Below are 12134 nucleotides of genomic sequence, written 5' to 3'. Positions count from 1 at the left end.
CAACAAGCTTAGCCACTGAGCCACTGCGTCCCTAAGTTGAGGGTCACCTCTACACTATAAAACCCCCTATGAAAGGTCCCATTGCTATCTTTTCATGGATGTGGGGGCAGCCTGTAGCACACATTTTCCAAAACTAGGGCATGAAGGACATCTTCGAAACACAAGCAGAAGAGAAACAGGTACTGACAGAAAGCGTGGTGTGGCCACAAGATGGAGCTGCGCATACAAACACCGGACATGCAATTTGCCTTCAGCAATGCCATCACCCTCCTTCTTGAACCGACCCCTGGCAAAACACCAACCATTTCCTCTTTGCACTCCATGAATCTCAGCCAGGGGTGAAATTCAGCCGGTTCTGAACAGGTTCTGGAGAACCAGGAGCAGAAATTTTGAATAGTTCCGAGAACCAGCAAATACCATCTCTGGCTGGCCCCAGAATGGGGAGGGAATGGGGATTTTGCAGTATCCTTCCCCTGGAGTGGGAAGGGAATAGGGATTTTACAGTATCCTTCCCCTGGAGTGAGGAGGGAATGGGGATTTTGCAGCATCCTTCCCCTGGAGTGGGAAGGGAATAGGGATTTTACAGTATCCTTCCCTTGGAGTGAGGAGGGAATGGGGATTTTGCAGCATCCTTCCCCTGGAGTGGGGAGGGAATGGGGATTTTGCAGTATCCTTCCCCTGGAGTTGGGAGGGAATGGAGATTTTGCAGTATCCTTCCCCTGGAGTGGGAAGGGAATGGGGATTTTGCAGCATCCTTCCCCTGGAGTGGGGAGGGAATGGGGATTTTGCAGCATCCTTCCCCTGGAGTTGGGAGGGAATGGAGATTTTGCAGTATCCTTCCCCTGCCATGGCATAAGGTCTCCTGCTTGAGCAGTGGGTTGGACTAGATTAGAAGGCATCTAAAGACCCTTCCAGCCGTAGGATCCTAGGATTGTATTCTCCCAAACACCTGAAGGCAGGACAATAACTAACTGGTGGAAGATCATTCAAGAGAGAACCAACCTAGAACCAAGGAGAAAATTCCAGACAATTAGAACAATCAATCAGTGGAACAGAAGTTGCCTCCAGAAGTTGTGGGTGCTCCATCACTGGAGGTTTTCAAGAAGAGATAGGACAACCATTTGTTTAAAATGGTATAGAGTCTTCTGCTAGAGCAGGGAGTTGGACTAGGAGACCTCCGAGGCCCTTTCCAACTCTATGATTCTATTCTGGCCAAACACCATAACAAGGGCAGCCCCCTTAAGCAAGTTATTTCTCAACACAAAGACGCCTTCTTCTTGCCACATTGTGTTTTGGTTTGCGGTTGCTGTGAAACGTATCTCATCAAACCATGGTTAGTGCAACGGTTGAGCCTGGAATCTTATTCCTCTTTTAAGGACGCCAACCTAGGAACACGAAGGGAAGAATCGACTCTGTGCTCCAATTAAATTTCTCCCAACAGTCCGGTAAAGAGAGCACTTTCCCCCTATTCCCCTTAACTAAAAGCATAATTTTTTAAAAAGAAATCAAGCTAACATAAAGCTATAATCCACTCAAATGCTTTCCCCACTTATCTCGATGTCCTATAAATACGATGGATATTAGCTCTTACAATTCCCAGCTTAATGCAAGCAAAAATTTCTGGCAGTTATGGTCCATTCTGGAATGGACCATAACTTTCGTATTACTCGCCATTGGCTTGAAACCAACTCTTCCTTCAATCTTGAAATGATGGTTAACCACTGAATCCATCTGGATTTGACCTAAGGACCACCACCAAGATGAGGGGAAAATATTCCTTTGGATTCATTCATTCATCCATCCATCCATCCATCCATCCATTCATTCATTCATTCATTCATAGGCCACCCTAATTTCCCTTCTATCTGGTCCATGCTGGCCTGGTAGCATAGACCAGGGGTGAAATGCTATCGGTTTGCCCGAACAGGTAGTAAAAAATGCTACTGGTTCACAGAATCAGTACTAAAAAATAAGTTAAAAAGTTTTTTAAAAGTTGCGACTATCGCACGTCACACAGCTGATCTTCGGAACTTTATTTATTTATTTTAAAGCATTTTTTTTTAAACTACAGGTTCTCTGGAAATGCGGAGGCTAGGCCAAAAATGGGGGGTAGGGGGTGCTGAGAAAGAAAGAAAGAAAGAAAGAAGGAAGGAAAGAAGGAAGGAAGGGAGGAAGGAAGGAAGGAAGAAAGAAAAGAGAAAGAGAAAGAAGGAAAGAAAGAAAAAGAAAGAAAGGGAGGGAGGGAGGGAAAAAGGATAGGAAGGAAGGACTACAAACTTGCAGCTTCAAAGGATAATCCAGGGCTGGAAGGGACCTGGAGGTCATCTAGTCCAACCCGCTTCCAGCAGCACATTGTTAAAGTGGGTTTCTGTCTTTTGATCCCCCAGTTACATGACTACATAGCCCACCCAATCACATGACCCCCCCACCAAGCCACGCCTCACCAAGCCATGCCCCACCAAGCCACGCCCCACCAAGCCACACCCACAGAACTGGTAGTAAACACTTTAGTATCCAGGAAATATGTTACGGCACCTGAACATCTGCGGGGAAGCCAAGCTGAAGCCATGAAGTAGAAGTCCCTGTGCAGTTACTGTCCAACAAGACTCTGGTTTCTCCACTCCCCTCTCCAGATGTTCAATGCCAGCAAAGGGAATGAGGATCTGGGACGCCCTGGGATCAAAGGTGATTTGGGAACAGGCGAAAATATCTTAGGATAGTTCTTAATTTCTCAGCTAGGCGAGACGTTGCATTCTCTGCTCCAGCCAGCAGGTGGAAGTCTTGGCTAAAAGATCCTGGATTCTTGGCAAGGGACCAGCTCCAGTTTAGCCACAGGGGGCTCTCTCTCCAGACATTGCCCAGCGCCCACCTTGAATGGGCCGGCGGCTCTTTTATGCCCCCTTCCCGAATGGTTTGCAAAGACTCTATAATGCCTTGAACAGAGAGGACCCCACCCCACCCAGCCAAACAAACCGGACCAACTGTGAAGGATTTCGGGTGCTGAGAACTGCTAGGGCACCCGGTGGAATTCCCAGCACCTTCACACCCGGTTGTGTTCATGGGGGCTTTGGAGGACCTTCATGAAGTCCCCCCTGAGGAGCATTTTGGGAAAGAGCCGTTTTCGCTCCCAGGTGCTCCCTTGCACACTTTTCGACCATCGTGCAGTGCTGGAGAAAATCCCTCTGCACCTCAACAGAGTCGGCTGCATCTAAGGCTGGGGGGGGGGGCAACTGAGGAGTCAGGGCAGCTGGATCTGTGGGTGGAGAAGATACCCGTCCCAGGGTCACAACAGCCCTCCAGACCAGGGACTTTGGCCGAAGTAGGCAAGGCTCCAGTTGACCCGTGTTTCCCAGAAGGAGAGAAGGAGCTGGGGCCCTTTGGTGGACGGGCTGGCATTTAACCACATTGCTTGGAACACTCCCTTGTTTGATCTCTTAATATACGGAAGTGTAGAAATAGAATGTTTGGTCAGGGGCCAATAAAAATGTGAAACACACACCCTTGGTGTAGTCCAGAGATTGAAGGCTTTATTGCAACCAAGACAGAAAGGGAAGGAAGGAAGGAAGGGCAAAAAGAGGAAGGAAGGAGGGAAGGAAGGAAGGGAGAGGGAGGGAGAGGAAGGAAGGTGAGAGAAAGAGAGGAAGGAAGGGAGAGGGAGGAAGGGAGAGAGAGGAAGGAGAGACGAAGGAAGGAAGGAAGGAAGGAAGGAAGGAAGGAAGGAAGGAAGGAAGGAAGGAAGGAAAAAAGAAGAAGGAAGGGAGGAAGGAAGGAGAGATGAAGGAAGGAAGGGAGAAAGAGAAGAAGGAAGGGAGGGAGAGAGAGAAAGGAAGAAAGGTGAGACAAAGAGAAGAAGGAAGGGGGAGGGAGGGAGGAGAGACAAAGAGAGAGGAAGGAAGGAAGGAAGGAAGGAAGGAAAAAAGAAGAAGGAAGGGAGGAAGGAAGGAGAGATGAAGGAAGGAAGGGAGAAAGAGAACAAGGAAGGGAGGGAGAGAGAGAAAGGAAGAAAGGTGAGACAAAGAGAAGAAGGAAGGGGGAGGGAGGGAGGAGAGACAAAGAGAGAGGAAGGAAGGAAGGAAGGAAGGAAGGAAGGAAGGAAGGAAGGAAGGAAGGAAAAAAGAAGAAGGAAGGGAGGAAGGAAGGAGAGATGAAGGAAGGAAGGGAGAAAGAGAACAAGGAAGGGAGGGAGGGAGAGAAAGGAAGAAAGGTGAGACAAAGAGAGGAAGGAAGGGGGAGGGAGGGAGGAGAGACAAAGAGGAAGGAAGGAAGGAAGGAAGGAAGGAAGGCGGATGTGGCCTAAAAAGCTAATTTCTAAGCCTTGTTTCCGCCAAGCAAGTGCACCATCGTTCTTCCTTACGATCCCCTTTTATGACCAGATTCAAACTCTACCAGGTTTCTTCAGATATCGACCACACCACGGACAGCCAGAAAGAGGGAGGATGAGGAGGGCATCCAAATCTAAAGCTGGAACTCCAGGCCCAAAGCTTCCACCTCCGCCCTGCCCTCTTCAGCATTCCTTCCTTCTTCCGAAGGGGCTTCCTTGTCTTCTTTCTTCTCCCCAAGGTCCTGTTCCAACTTGCAAGAATGGAAAGCAACCTCAGCCAGCTGGCTTCACGATTGACACCCACCCCCTTGCTCCCCCCCCCCGCCAACCAGCTCTTCAGGCTGTTGCGACATCTCTTTGGAGGCCTTTAAGTTTGGCCAGGAAAATCACCGGCTGCAAAAAAACAAAAAAAGGCATTCCAGCCATCCCGGACTTCGCCCCCAAGACAAGTGGATTCAGGAAAGGAGGCAGGTGGAGCAGAGCTGGGTGGCCTGGGCTTGTCTGGGGCAGATTCTCTCTCGATAAGAGTCCTCCTCTGCCTGCAATCTGCTGTTTGAGCACTGCCCCGGTTTTCTGCTGCCAGCAACCGCCTGCAGGACACGCAAACACACAAGCCACACAGGCTGGAAGCCCAGGCATTAGCAGGCAGCGGATTCTTCCTTTCGGCTTTTGGTTGTAGAGACCCCAGTCTTGCACTGAGTGGCGTCCTTCTAAAACACGGTGCCCCAATCTTCACAACTTTGAGAAAGATTGGCCTCCAAAAATTGTGGGTGCTCCAACAATGGAGGTTTTTAAGAAGACATTGGATAACCATTTCCTTCCCTCCTTCCTTCTTTCCTTCTTTTCTTCTTTCCTTCTTTCCCTCCTTCTCCATCACTGGAGGTTTTTAAGAAGAGATTGGACAAGCATTTCCTTCCCTCCTTCCTTCTTTCCTTCTTTCCTTCTTTTCTTCTTTTCTTCTTTCCCTCCTTCTCCATCACTGGAGGTTTTTAAGAAGAGATTGGACAAGCATTTCCCTCCTTCCTTCTTTCCTTCTTTTCTTCTTTCCTTCTTTTCTTCTTTCCCTCCTTCTCCATCACTGGAGGTTTTTAAGAAGAGATTGGACAAGCATTTCCTTCCCTCCTTCCTTCTTTCCTTCTTTCCTTCTTTTCTTCTTTCCCTCCTTCTCCATCACTGGAGGTTTTTAAGAAGAGATTGGACAATCATTTCCCTCCTTCCTTCTTTCCTTCTTTCCTTCTTTCCTTCTTTCCTTCTTTCCTTCTTTCCTTCTTTTCTTCTTTCCCTCCTTCTCCATCACTGGAGGTTTTTAAGAAGAGATTGGACAAGCATTTCCTTCCTTCCTTCCTTCCTTCCCTCCCTCCCTCCCTCCCTCCTTCCTTCCTTCCTTCCTTCTCCATCACTGGTTTTTTTAAAGAAGAGACTGGATAACCATTTCATTCTTTCCCTCCCTCCCTCCCTCCCTCCCTCCCTCCTTCCTTCTCCATCACTGGAGGTTTTTAAGAAGAGATTGGACAACCATTTGCCTGAAATGGTATAAGATTTCCTGCTTGAGCAGGGGGTTGGACTAGAAGATCTTCAAGGTCCCTTCCAACTCTTGTTATTCCGTTAAGATACCCATGGCATCCAGTCCTATGCGTACTCACGCTGGATTTTTTTCTGAAATTTAGAGAGGATTATTTCCAACTTTGGCAACTTTTGATATTCCAAGAATTAAGATTCCCTGGTTTAGGTTTTGGAAAAAGTAAATTTACATTCAACCATTTTTACCTCTTGGGAATGACTCAAGTTTAGAAGATGCTATTTAGATCAGTGGTAGTCAACCTGGTTGACTAGTGCAGTGTTTCTCAACCTTGGCAACTTGAAGATGTCCGGACTTCAAGTCCCAGAATTCCCCAGCCAGCGAATGCTGGCTGGGGAATTCTGGGACTTGAAGTCCGGACATCTTCAAGTTGCCAAGGTTGGGAAACACTGCACTAGTGGGCGTTACAGCTTTCATGGTGGGCGGTGGGGGGTTTGCTGTAACTCTGCTTTATAAATTTTATAAAGTTACTTCCCTACTTTATAAATCACCATTACTGTGGAACCGGTGGGCGGTTAGAAAATTTTACTACTAACAGAGATACAAAAGTGAGCGGTAGGTATAAAAAGGTTGACTACCCCTGATTTAGATTCTAAACCAGGGATCTTCAAACTTGCTACTTTAAGACCTGTGAACTTCAACTCCCAGAATTTTCCAGCGAGTCATGCTGGTTGGGGAATTCTGGGCGTTGAAGTCCACAGGTTTTCAAATTGCCAAGATTGGAGGCCTTGCCAAAAATGATCTCATAAGAGCTACAATAAATGTCCAGTCTCTTCCCACTCCGCATCCTCTAAATCAGTCAGACTACGATTCCCATTATCCCCAGCTAGCATGATTGTTTGGGGTGATGAAACCCTAGCCCAATAGATCTGGGAAGAGGAGAAAAATTTTGCATAATCTCCCAAGAGTTTCCACCTCATTTCTGAAACTGGAAACCAAAATAAAATACCACCAAAGTTCTAAGCTGGTGAGGTCAACTTTCCCCATGTGAAAAATAGCATTTAATTCCAACAGTCTTTGTATTTTCTGCTTCCTCTTCAAATAAAAAAAACGACCTCTTCTGTTTGGAATAAAATTTTCCATCTCTCTCTGCTAGCAAAAAAAAAAAAAAAAAGAGGAATATTTTCTTATTTGGACATTCATCAATCCAGAACATGTAGTTTGACCTTTGCAATTTAAACAGCAGATCTTTCTGTTAGATACCTTCATATATTTGAGACCTCCAAACATACTGCTTAGAAAGGAAAAAATAAATGCCCCCATTTTCAATCAATGCTGCTTTTTCGGAAAAGGGAAAACCAAAATACACCACATCCTTGGAAAACAGATTTATGTTAAGGCTTCTGAGAATATGCAAATTGCATCCATTTTTGCTGGTAGGGTATTTATTAATAAAGTTTTTTTCCCCCCAATTGCACATTTTTGGTTTTTATTTGTTGTTTTTACTTATTCTTGCTGGCCTTCCAGAGTGACCTTTGATGGGATGGGCTACCCTGTTTCCCTGAAAATAAGACCTCCACGGATAATAAGCCCAGTCGGGCTTTTGAGCGCATGAGCTAAAATAAGCTCTCCCCAAAAATATTGCAACAGAGCAGCAGCCATGAGGTGACCACGCTCGCCGCTTCCTGCACCTAAAAAATAAGAAGACCTCCCCGAAAATAAGGCAATAGCAATAGCAATAGCAGTTAGACTTATATACCGCTTCATAGGCCTTTCAGGCCTCTCTAAGCGGTTTACAGAGTCAGCATATCGCCCCCAACAACAATCCGGGTCCTCATTTTACCCACTTTGGAAGGATGGAAGGCTGAGTCAACCTTGAGCCGGTGAGATTTGAACAGCCGAACTGCAGAACTGCAGTCAGCTGAAGTAGCCTGCAGTGCTGCATTTAACCACTGCGCCACCTCGGCCAAGTGCTTATTTTGGGGACTCAAAAGAAAATAAGACCCTGTCTTATTTTCAGGGAAACACGATAATATATAAATTTGATCGATTGATCGATCAATCAATCTTTCTCATACCACTACCAGAACTCCAGGTTAAAATTTGCAGGCCTCCTTTAAACTTTATTATTTAAAAAAAATTTAATTTTTAATTTAAAACAAGTACAACATCTTTCTTTACATGCTATAGAAAGTGTGTCAGTCGGTCACAAATAAACTTTCGTGCATCTCCTCCACAGTCAACAAACATAACTCATGTTAACGCAAGCATTTTAACTCAAATATGCATACATATCACCATCATCATATATCCATTTTCATTTGACTGTAATTATTATTTAAAAATATTAATAAAAATAATAATCTTAAACAATACATGCCCACACCAGTGGGGAAAAGGCCTCCTTTAAACTTTCACAGCAAATTATTACAGGTCAGGAATCCATAGGACAAGGCAGCCCTCGTTTTAAAAATCCTTTTAGATTTTACATTCTATCTTGTTCTAGATTCGAAGGTTCTTATTTTAGAGAGGAACAGTTGTGGGCACCCCCAGGAATTTATAAATCTCTTAGGTCATCTTCTAGCACCTCTCTTCCCCATTCAAGAGTTTCAAATATCTATTTGACACTCTCTGAATTTTAAGGGGTGGCCGAGCCCCCCCCCCAAACTGCCCTCTCCATTGGTAAAATCCTTCCGGTTACTTTCTCACACTTCTCCAGTGTCATATAACCCTTTCCAGATTATGCACAGTTTTATTTATTTTTTTTTAAAAAGGAGGACGACGTAGCATTTCAACTTGCAAAAGATGCTCTGGGCGAATATAACCCTGGCCGAATCATGAATTCAGCTATCTCCATCTCTTTATCTCCAGTTGGAAATATTTGTCGAAGCCTTATATTTTTTTCCCAACAAAACAAAAATTGAATCAGGAACAATGGCCAAATTATATTCATGGTAGATCATTAACAACGCAGGCTGGGCTTTTCGTTGACTCAGCTGTCCCTTAGAAAGGCTCCTTCTAAGGAAGGATGGGAGGAAAAAGGCATGAAAGAATCCAGATTCAAAATTTAGAAATTTTTTCCTCTGGAGTTGAAATCAACCTTGAGATTGCAAGGCCAGAAGAGGACGGGTGGGTGGAAATAGCCAACTTTTTGAAGACAGGAGACTCCCGCAATGCAAATTGGAGTAGAGGTTGCAAAAGAAAAGTTTAAAAATCACACCTACATTGGAGAAAAGAAGGGGGGCAGTTAGGCAGAAACTGGGGGACACATCAAACCCCCCAAAACTCACAGCAGGTCCCACATTCACCCACAGTTGTTGCTTGCAATGTTATTTTCCTGTCCACTCCCACTTCCCTCTTCAAGGCCTTCTTTGTCCACAATTGCATCAAGCAGGCCCCCCAATGCACCCCAATTCCTCAGATCTCCCCAAACTTTGTCAGGGAAGCGTTATCAGGTGTCGGGGGGCCACAGAAGTGCCAGGGAAGGTCTAGAATTCAGCACCCGTGAACTTATGGGTCCTCTTTGGGGGCGTCTGCCTCGTTTGGGGCCGGGGAGCTAAAAAGCTGGGCAGGACCCCCAAGGGGGGGTCCCAGGAAGATAGGGCCGGTGGATTTTGTTGCCCCAGACCCTGTCCTAGATGGGGCAATGCTAGGTTTTCCTCCAAGAGAGTCCATTTTCTGAAGCCTTTGAATATTCAAATTGAAACTATCGCGCAATCCTTGATTGTCAAATCAATGGATTCTGGAGGTTTTAAATACTTGGCTTGTAGGGAGAAAAATTCAAACTTATATCCGTAGGTATAAAAGATTAATATTGTTTGTCTCCCAGTCAAGAGCTGCAGCAAGGCTTTGGAATTCTTTTTTAATCCCAAAATTCCTCTTTTCTTGCATGTTTTCCTTCTGCTTTAGCTTCTAGCTGTGTGTCCTTGATTTGGTCACCGTTTGGGGTAGAAAGGCAATTGCTCCATTTTCTGCTCCTGAAGAATGTCAGGTAAGTCAAAATTGAATCTTGGGTGTGTGTTTTTTGGGGGGGGTGTTTGGGTCAGAGTCCTTCTCTCCCGTATCTTTTGGGATAACTTGCCTTTAAAGGATTTTTTTAAAAAAAACAAAAAAGAGAGAGAGAAAAAGAAGGGAGAGAAAGGGGAAATCAGAGGGAGAGATTCCCAAATTCGCAGAGCAATGAAGTAGAATGATTTTAAGGGCATGCATGTTAAACCAAATCCGGTGTAAACTCATATACATAAAATCCACAAGCACACACACACATGCACTCACATACACACACCCAGTGCCGCTGCACCAGGGCTGCGCAGGGGAACACAGCCGGCCGTTCCCAGCTGTGAATGCTCTGGAATGTAGCTACTCCAAAGATGGTTGTTGAAACCACTCTTTGGGGGGGGGGAGAGGAAGGGGAAAAAAGAGAAGAAGAAAAAAAAAACACCGCGAAGTTATGTGGCTAATTCTTAATCCGCCTGGTTAAAACGTGCATTATTATTTTTTTCCAAAAACGTAAGAACTGAATTTCTGGCATTTCAGGCTGGGAAAAGCGGGGGTTGCAATTTTTTTTTTTTTTAGTGTGTGTGTGTGTTGTTATGCGCGCGGTAATGTGTACACCCCCAAAACCCCAACCCAACTGAATTGCAATTTTAATCAAGAAGGGATGAGCGCTTCCATCCGACGCCCCAAAATTCTGGCGTTAGAAAGAAAAGGCGCAAAAGAGAAGGAAGGCAGGCGCCCCTCCCTTTTTGAGGGTGCTCAAAAGAGACCCCCTCCCCGCCAACCCGAGGCTCCCCACCCCCACCCCACCCGGGCGCGATGCTTCCGACGGCCAGCCGCGGCGCTGCCGCGCGACGGACGCTTCTAACGCGCAAAGTGGTTGCGCGCAGCTGGCTCGTTCTTACGACTGCCGGGACGCGATTTTGGCGGCGTCTGCTTCGTGTCTGGAGCCGTTTTCGGGGAGCCGGGAGAGGCGTGCCAAAGGGCAGGCGGTGGGGGACGTGCGAGGCGTGTTTGGGGGTGCAACTGGCGGAGGGGAAGATGGGCAGCGGGGGGGGGGCGGCAGGAGGGCGAAAGGAGACCCTTTCCAGGAGGAAAGCGCAGCCTGAAAGTTTGCGCCGCTGACGGCGGCTCCTCCAGCGCCTCTCCCTCTGGTCCTGCCCGGGGAAAGCGAGGCCAGGGTCGAGGGGAGACCTCCCCTCGCGACCCCCGACCAGGACCGGTCAGGTGTGCGCCAGCCTCTCCGCGCGCAAAGGCTGCGGGGCGCTCTCCAAAGGGCGTTGGTGCTGGCTTTAGCCTTCCCGACGGCGCCGGGACTCCGCCGCCTTAGCCAGCCCACTCGGGAAGGCACCGTGGCGCCCTCCGGCTGCCCCACTCGGAGCGCAGCAGGAGCGGAGCCAAATCTTGCGCCCCTCCCATCCTTGGCACCATCCGGGTGCTGCTGCGGCTGTTGTCGGTCCTGCGCCCGCCGCAGCCTCCGGGACGCCATTTGCACATGCGGGGCGGGGTGGGGGGTTCGCTCCGCTTGCAACCCAGTCCTCCGGCAGTGGCCCCTCCGGATATTCCCATCCCTGGAGGGAATGCAGAGCCCCCCTACCCACCCATAAAGGCCAGCCTTTCTCTCTCCCTCCAGCCTTCCTTCTTCTTCCCCTCTTCCTCCTCCTCCGATCCCAGATGTGGAACCGCCGGCCGGCCGCCTCCCCTCGCCCCTTTCTCTCCCCCCCCCAAAGAAACGAGCGTGCAGTTCACTCACAGAGACCGGGCGCTGCGACACCACCCAGAGGAGGTCAGACCCCCACTTCGCTCCGGCGTCAAATCGCAGGACGAGGGGGTTGAAAGCGCAGAGGAGGCGAAACTACACTACCCAGGGTACCTTGGGGAGGGGGGAACAAACCCAGATGGTCCCGACCTCTCCCCCCCACCCCCCAGGAGATTCTCTTTCCAACAAGCTTATGCACCCTGCACCCCCTCCCAGTCCTGGCGACAGAACCAAGGCAGGCCCACCATAAATTGCCCACCTTGGGTTGAGAGCCACGGGTTATCTAAGCGCCAATTCAAAAGACCAATAAATGGCCAAGAATGCTACGTTTAAGGATTTGGGCTGAATGGGTGCTGGATAAATCACACTGAAAGGACAAATGGGTGCTGGATAAATCACACTGAAAGGGCAAATCCCCCCCCACACACACACAAACACAACAACTGTTAAAACTGCCTGTGATTGTACATTACAATGAGTGCTTTTGAAATTGTTCTTAACGGGGTCTCAGTTAGAGATGAACAGTGGATAAGAAAATT

This window comes from Thamnophis sirtalis, unplaced genomic scaffold (assembly GCF_051295495.1).
Source record: "Thamnophis sirtalis isolate CommonGarterSnake01/CBP01778 unplaced genomic scaffold, rThaSir2_p1.2 scaffold_2, whole genome shotgun sequence".
NCBI classification, from domain to species: domain Eukaryota; kingdom Metazoa; phylum Chordata; class Lepidosauria; order Squamata; family Natricidae; genus Thamnophis; species Thamnophis sirtalis.
Note: the sequence above shows the minus strand (reverse complement) of the source record.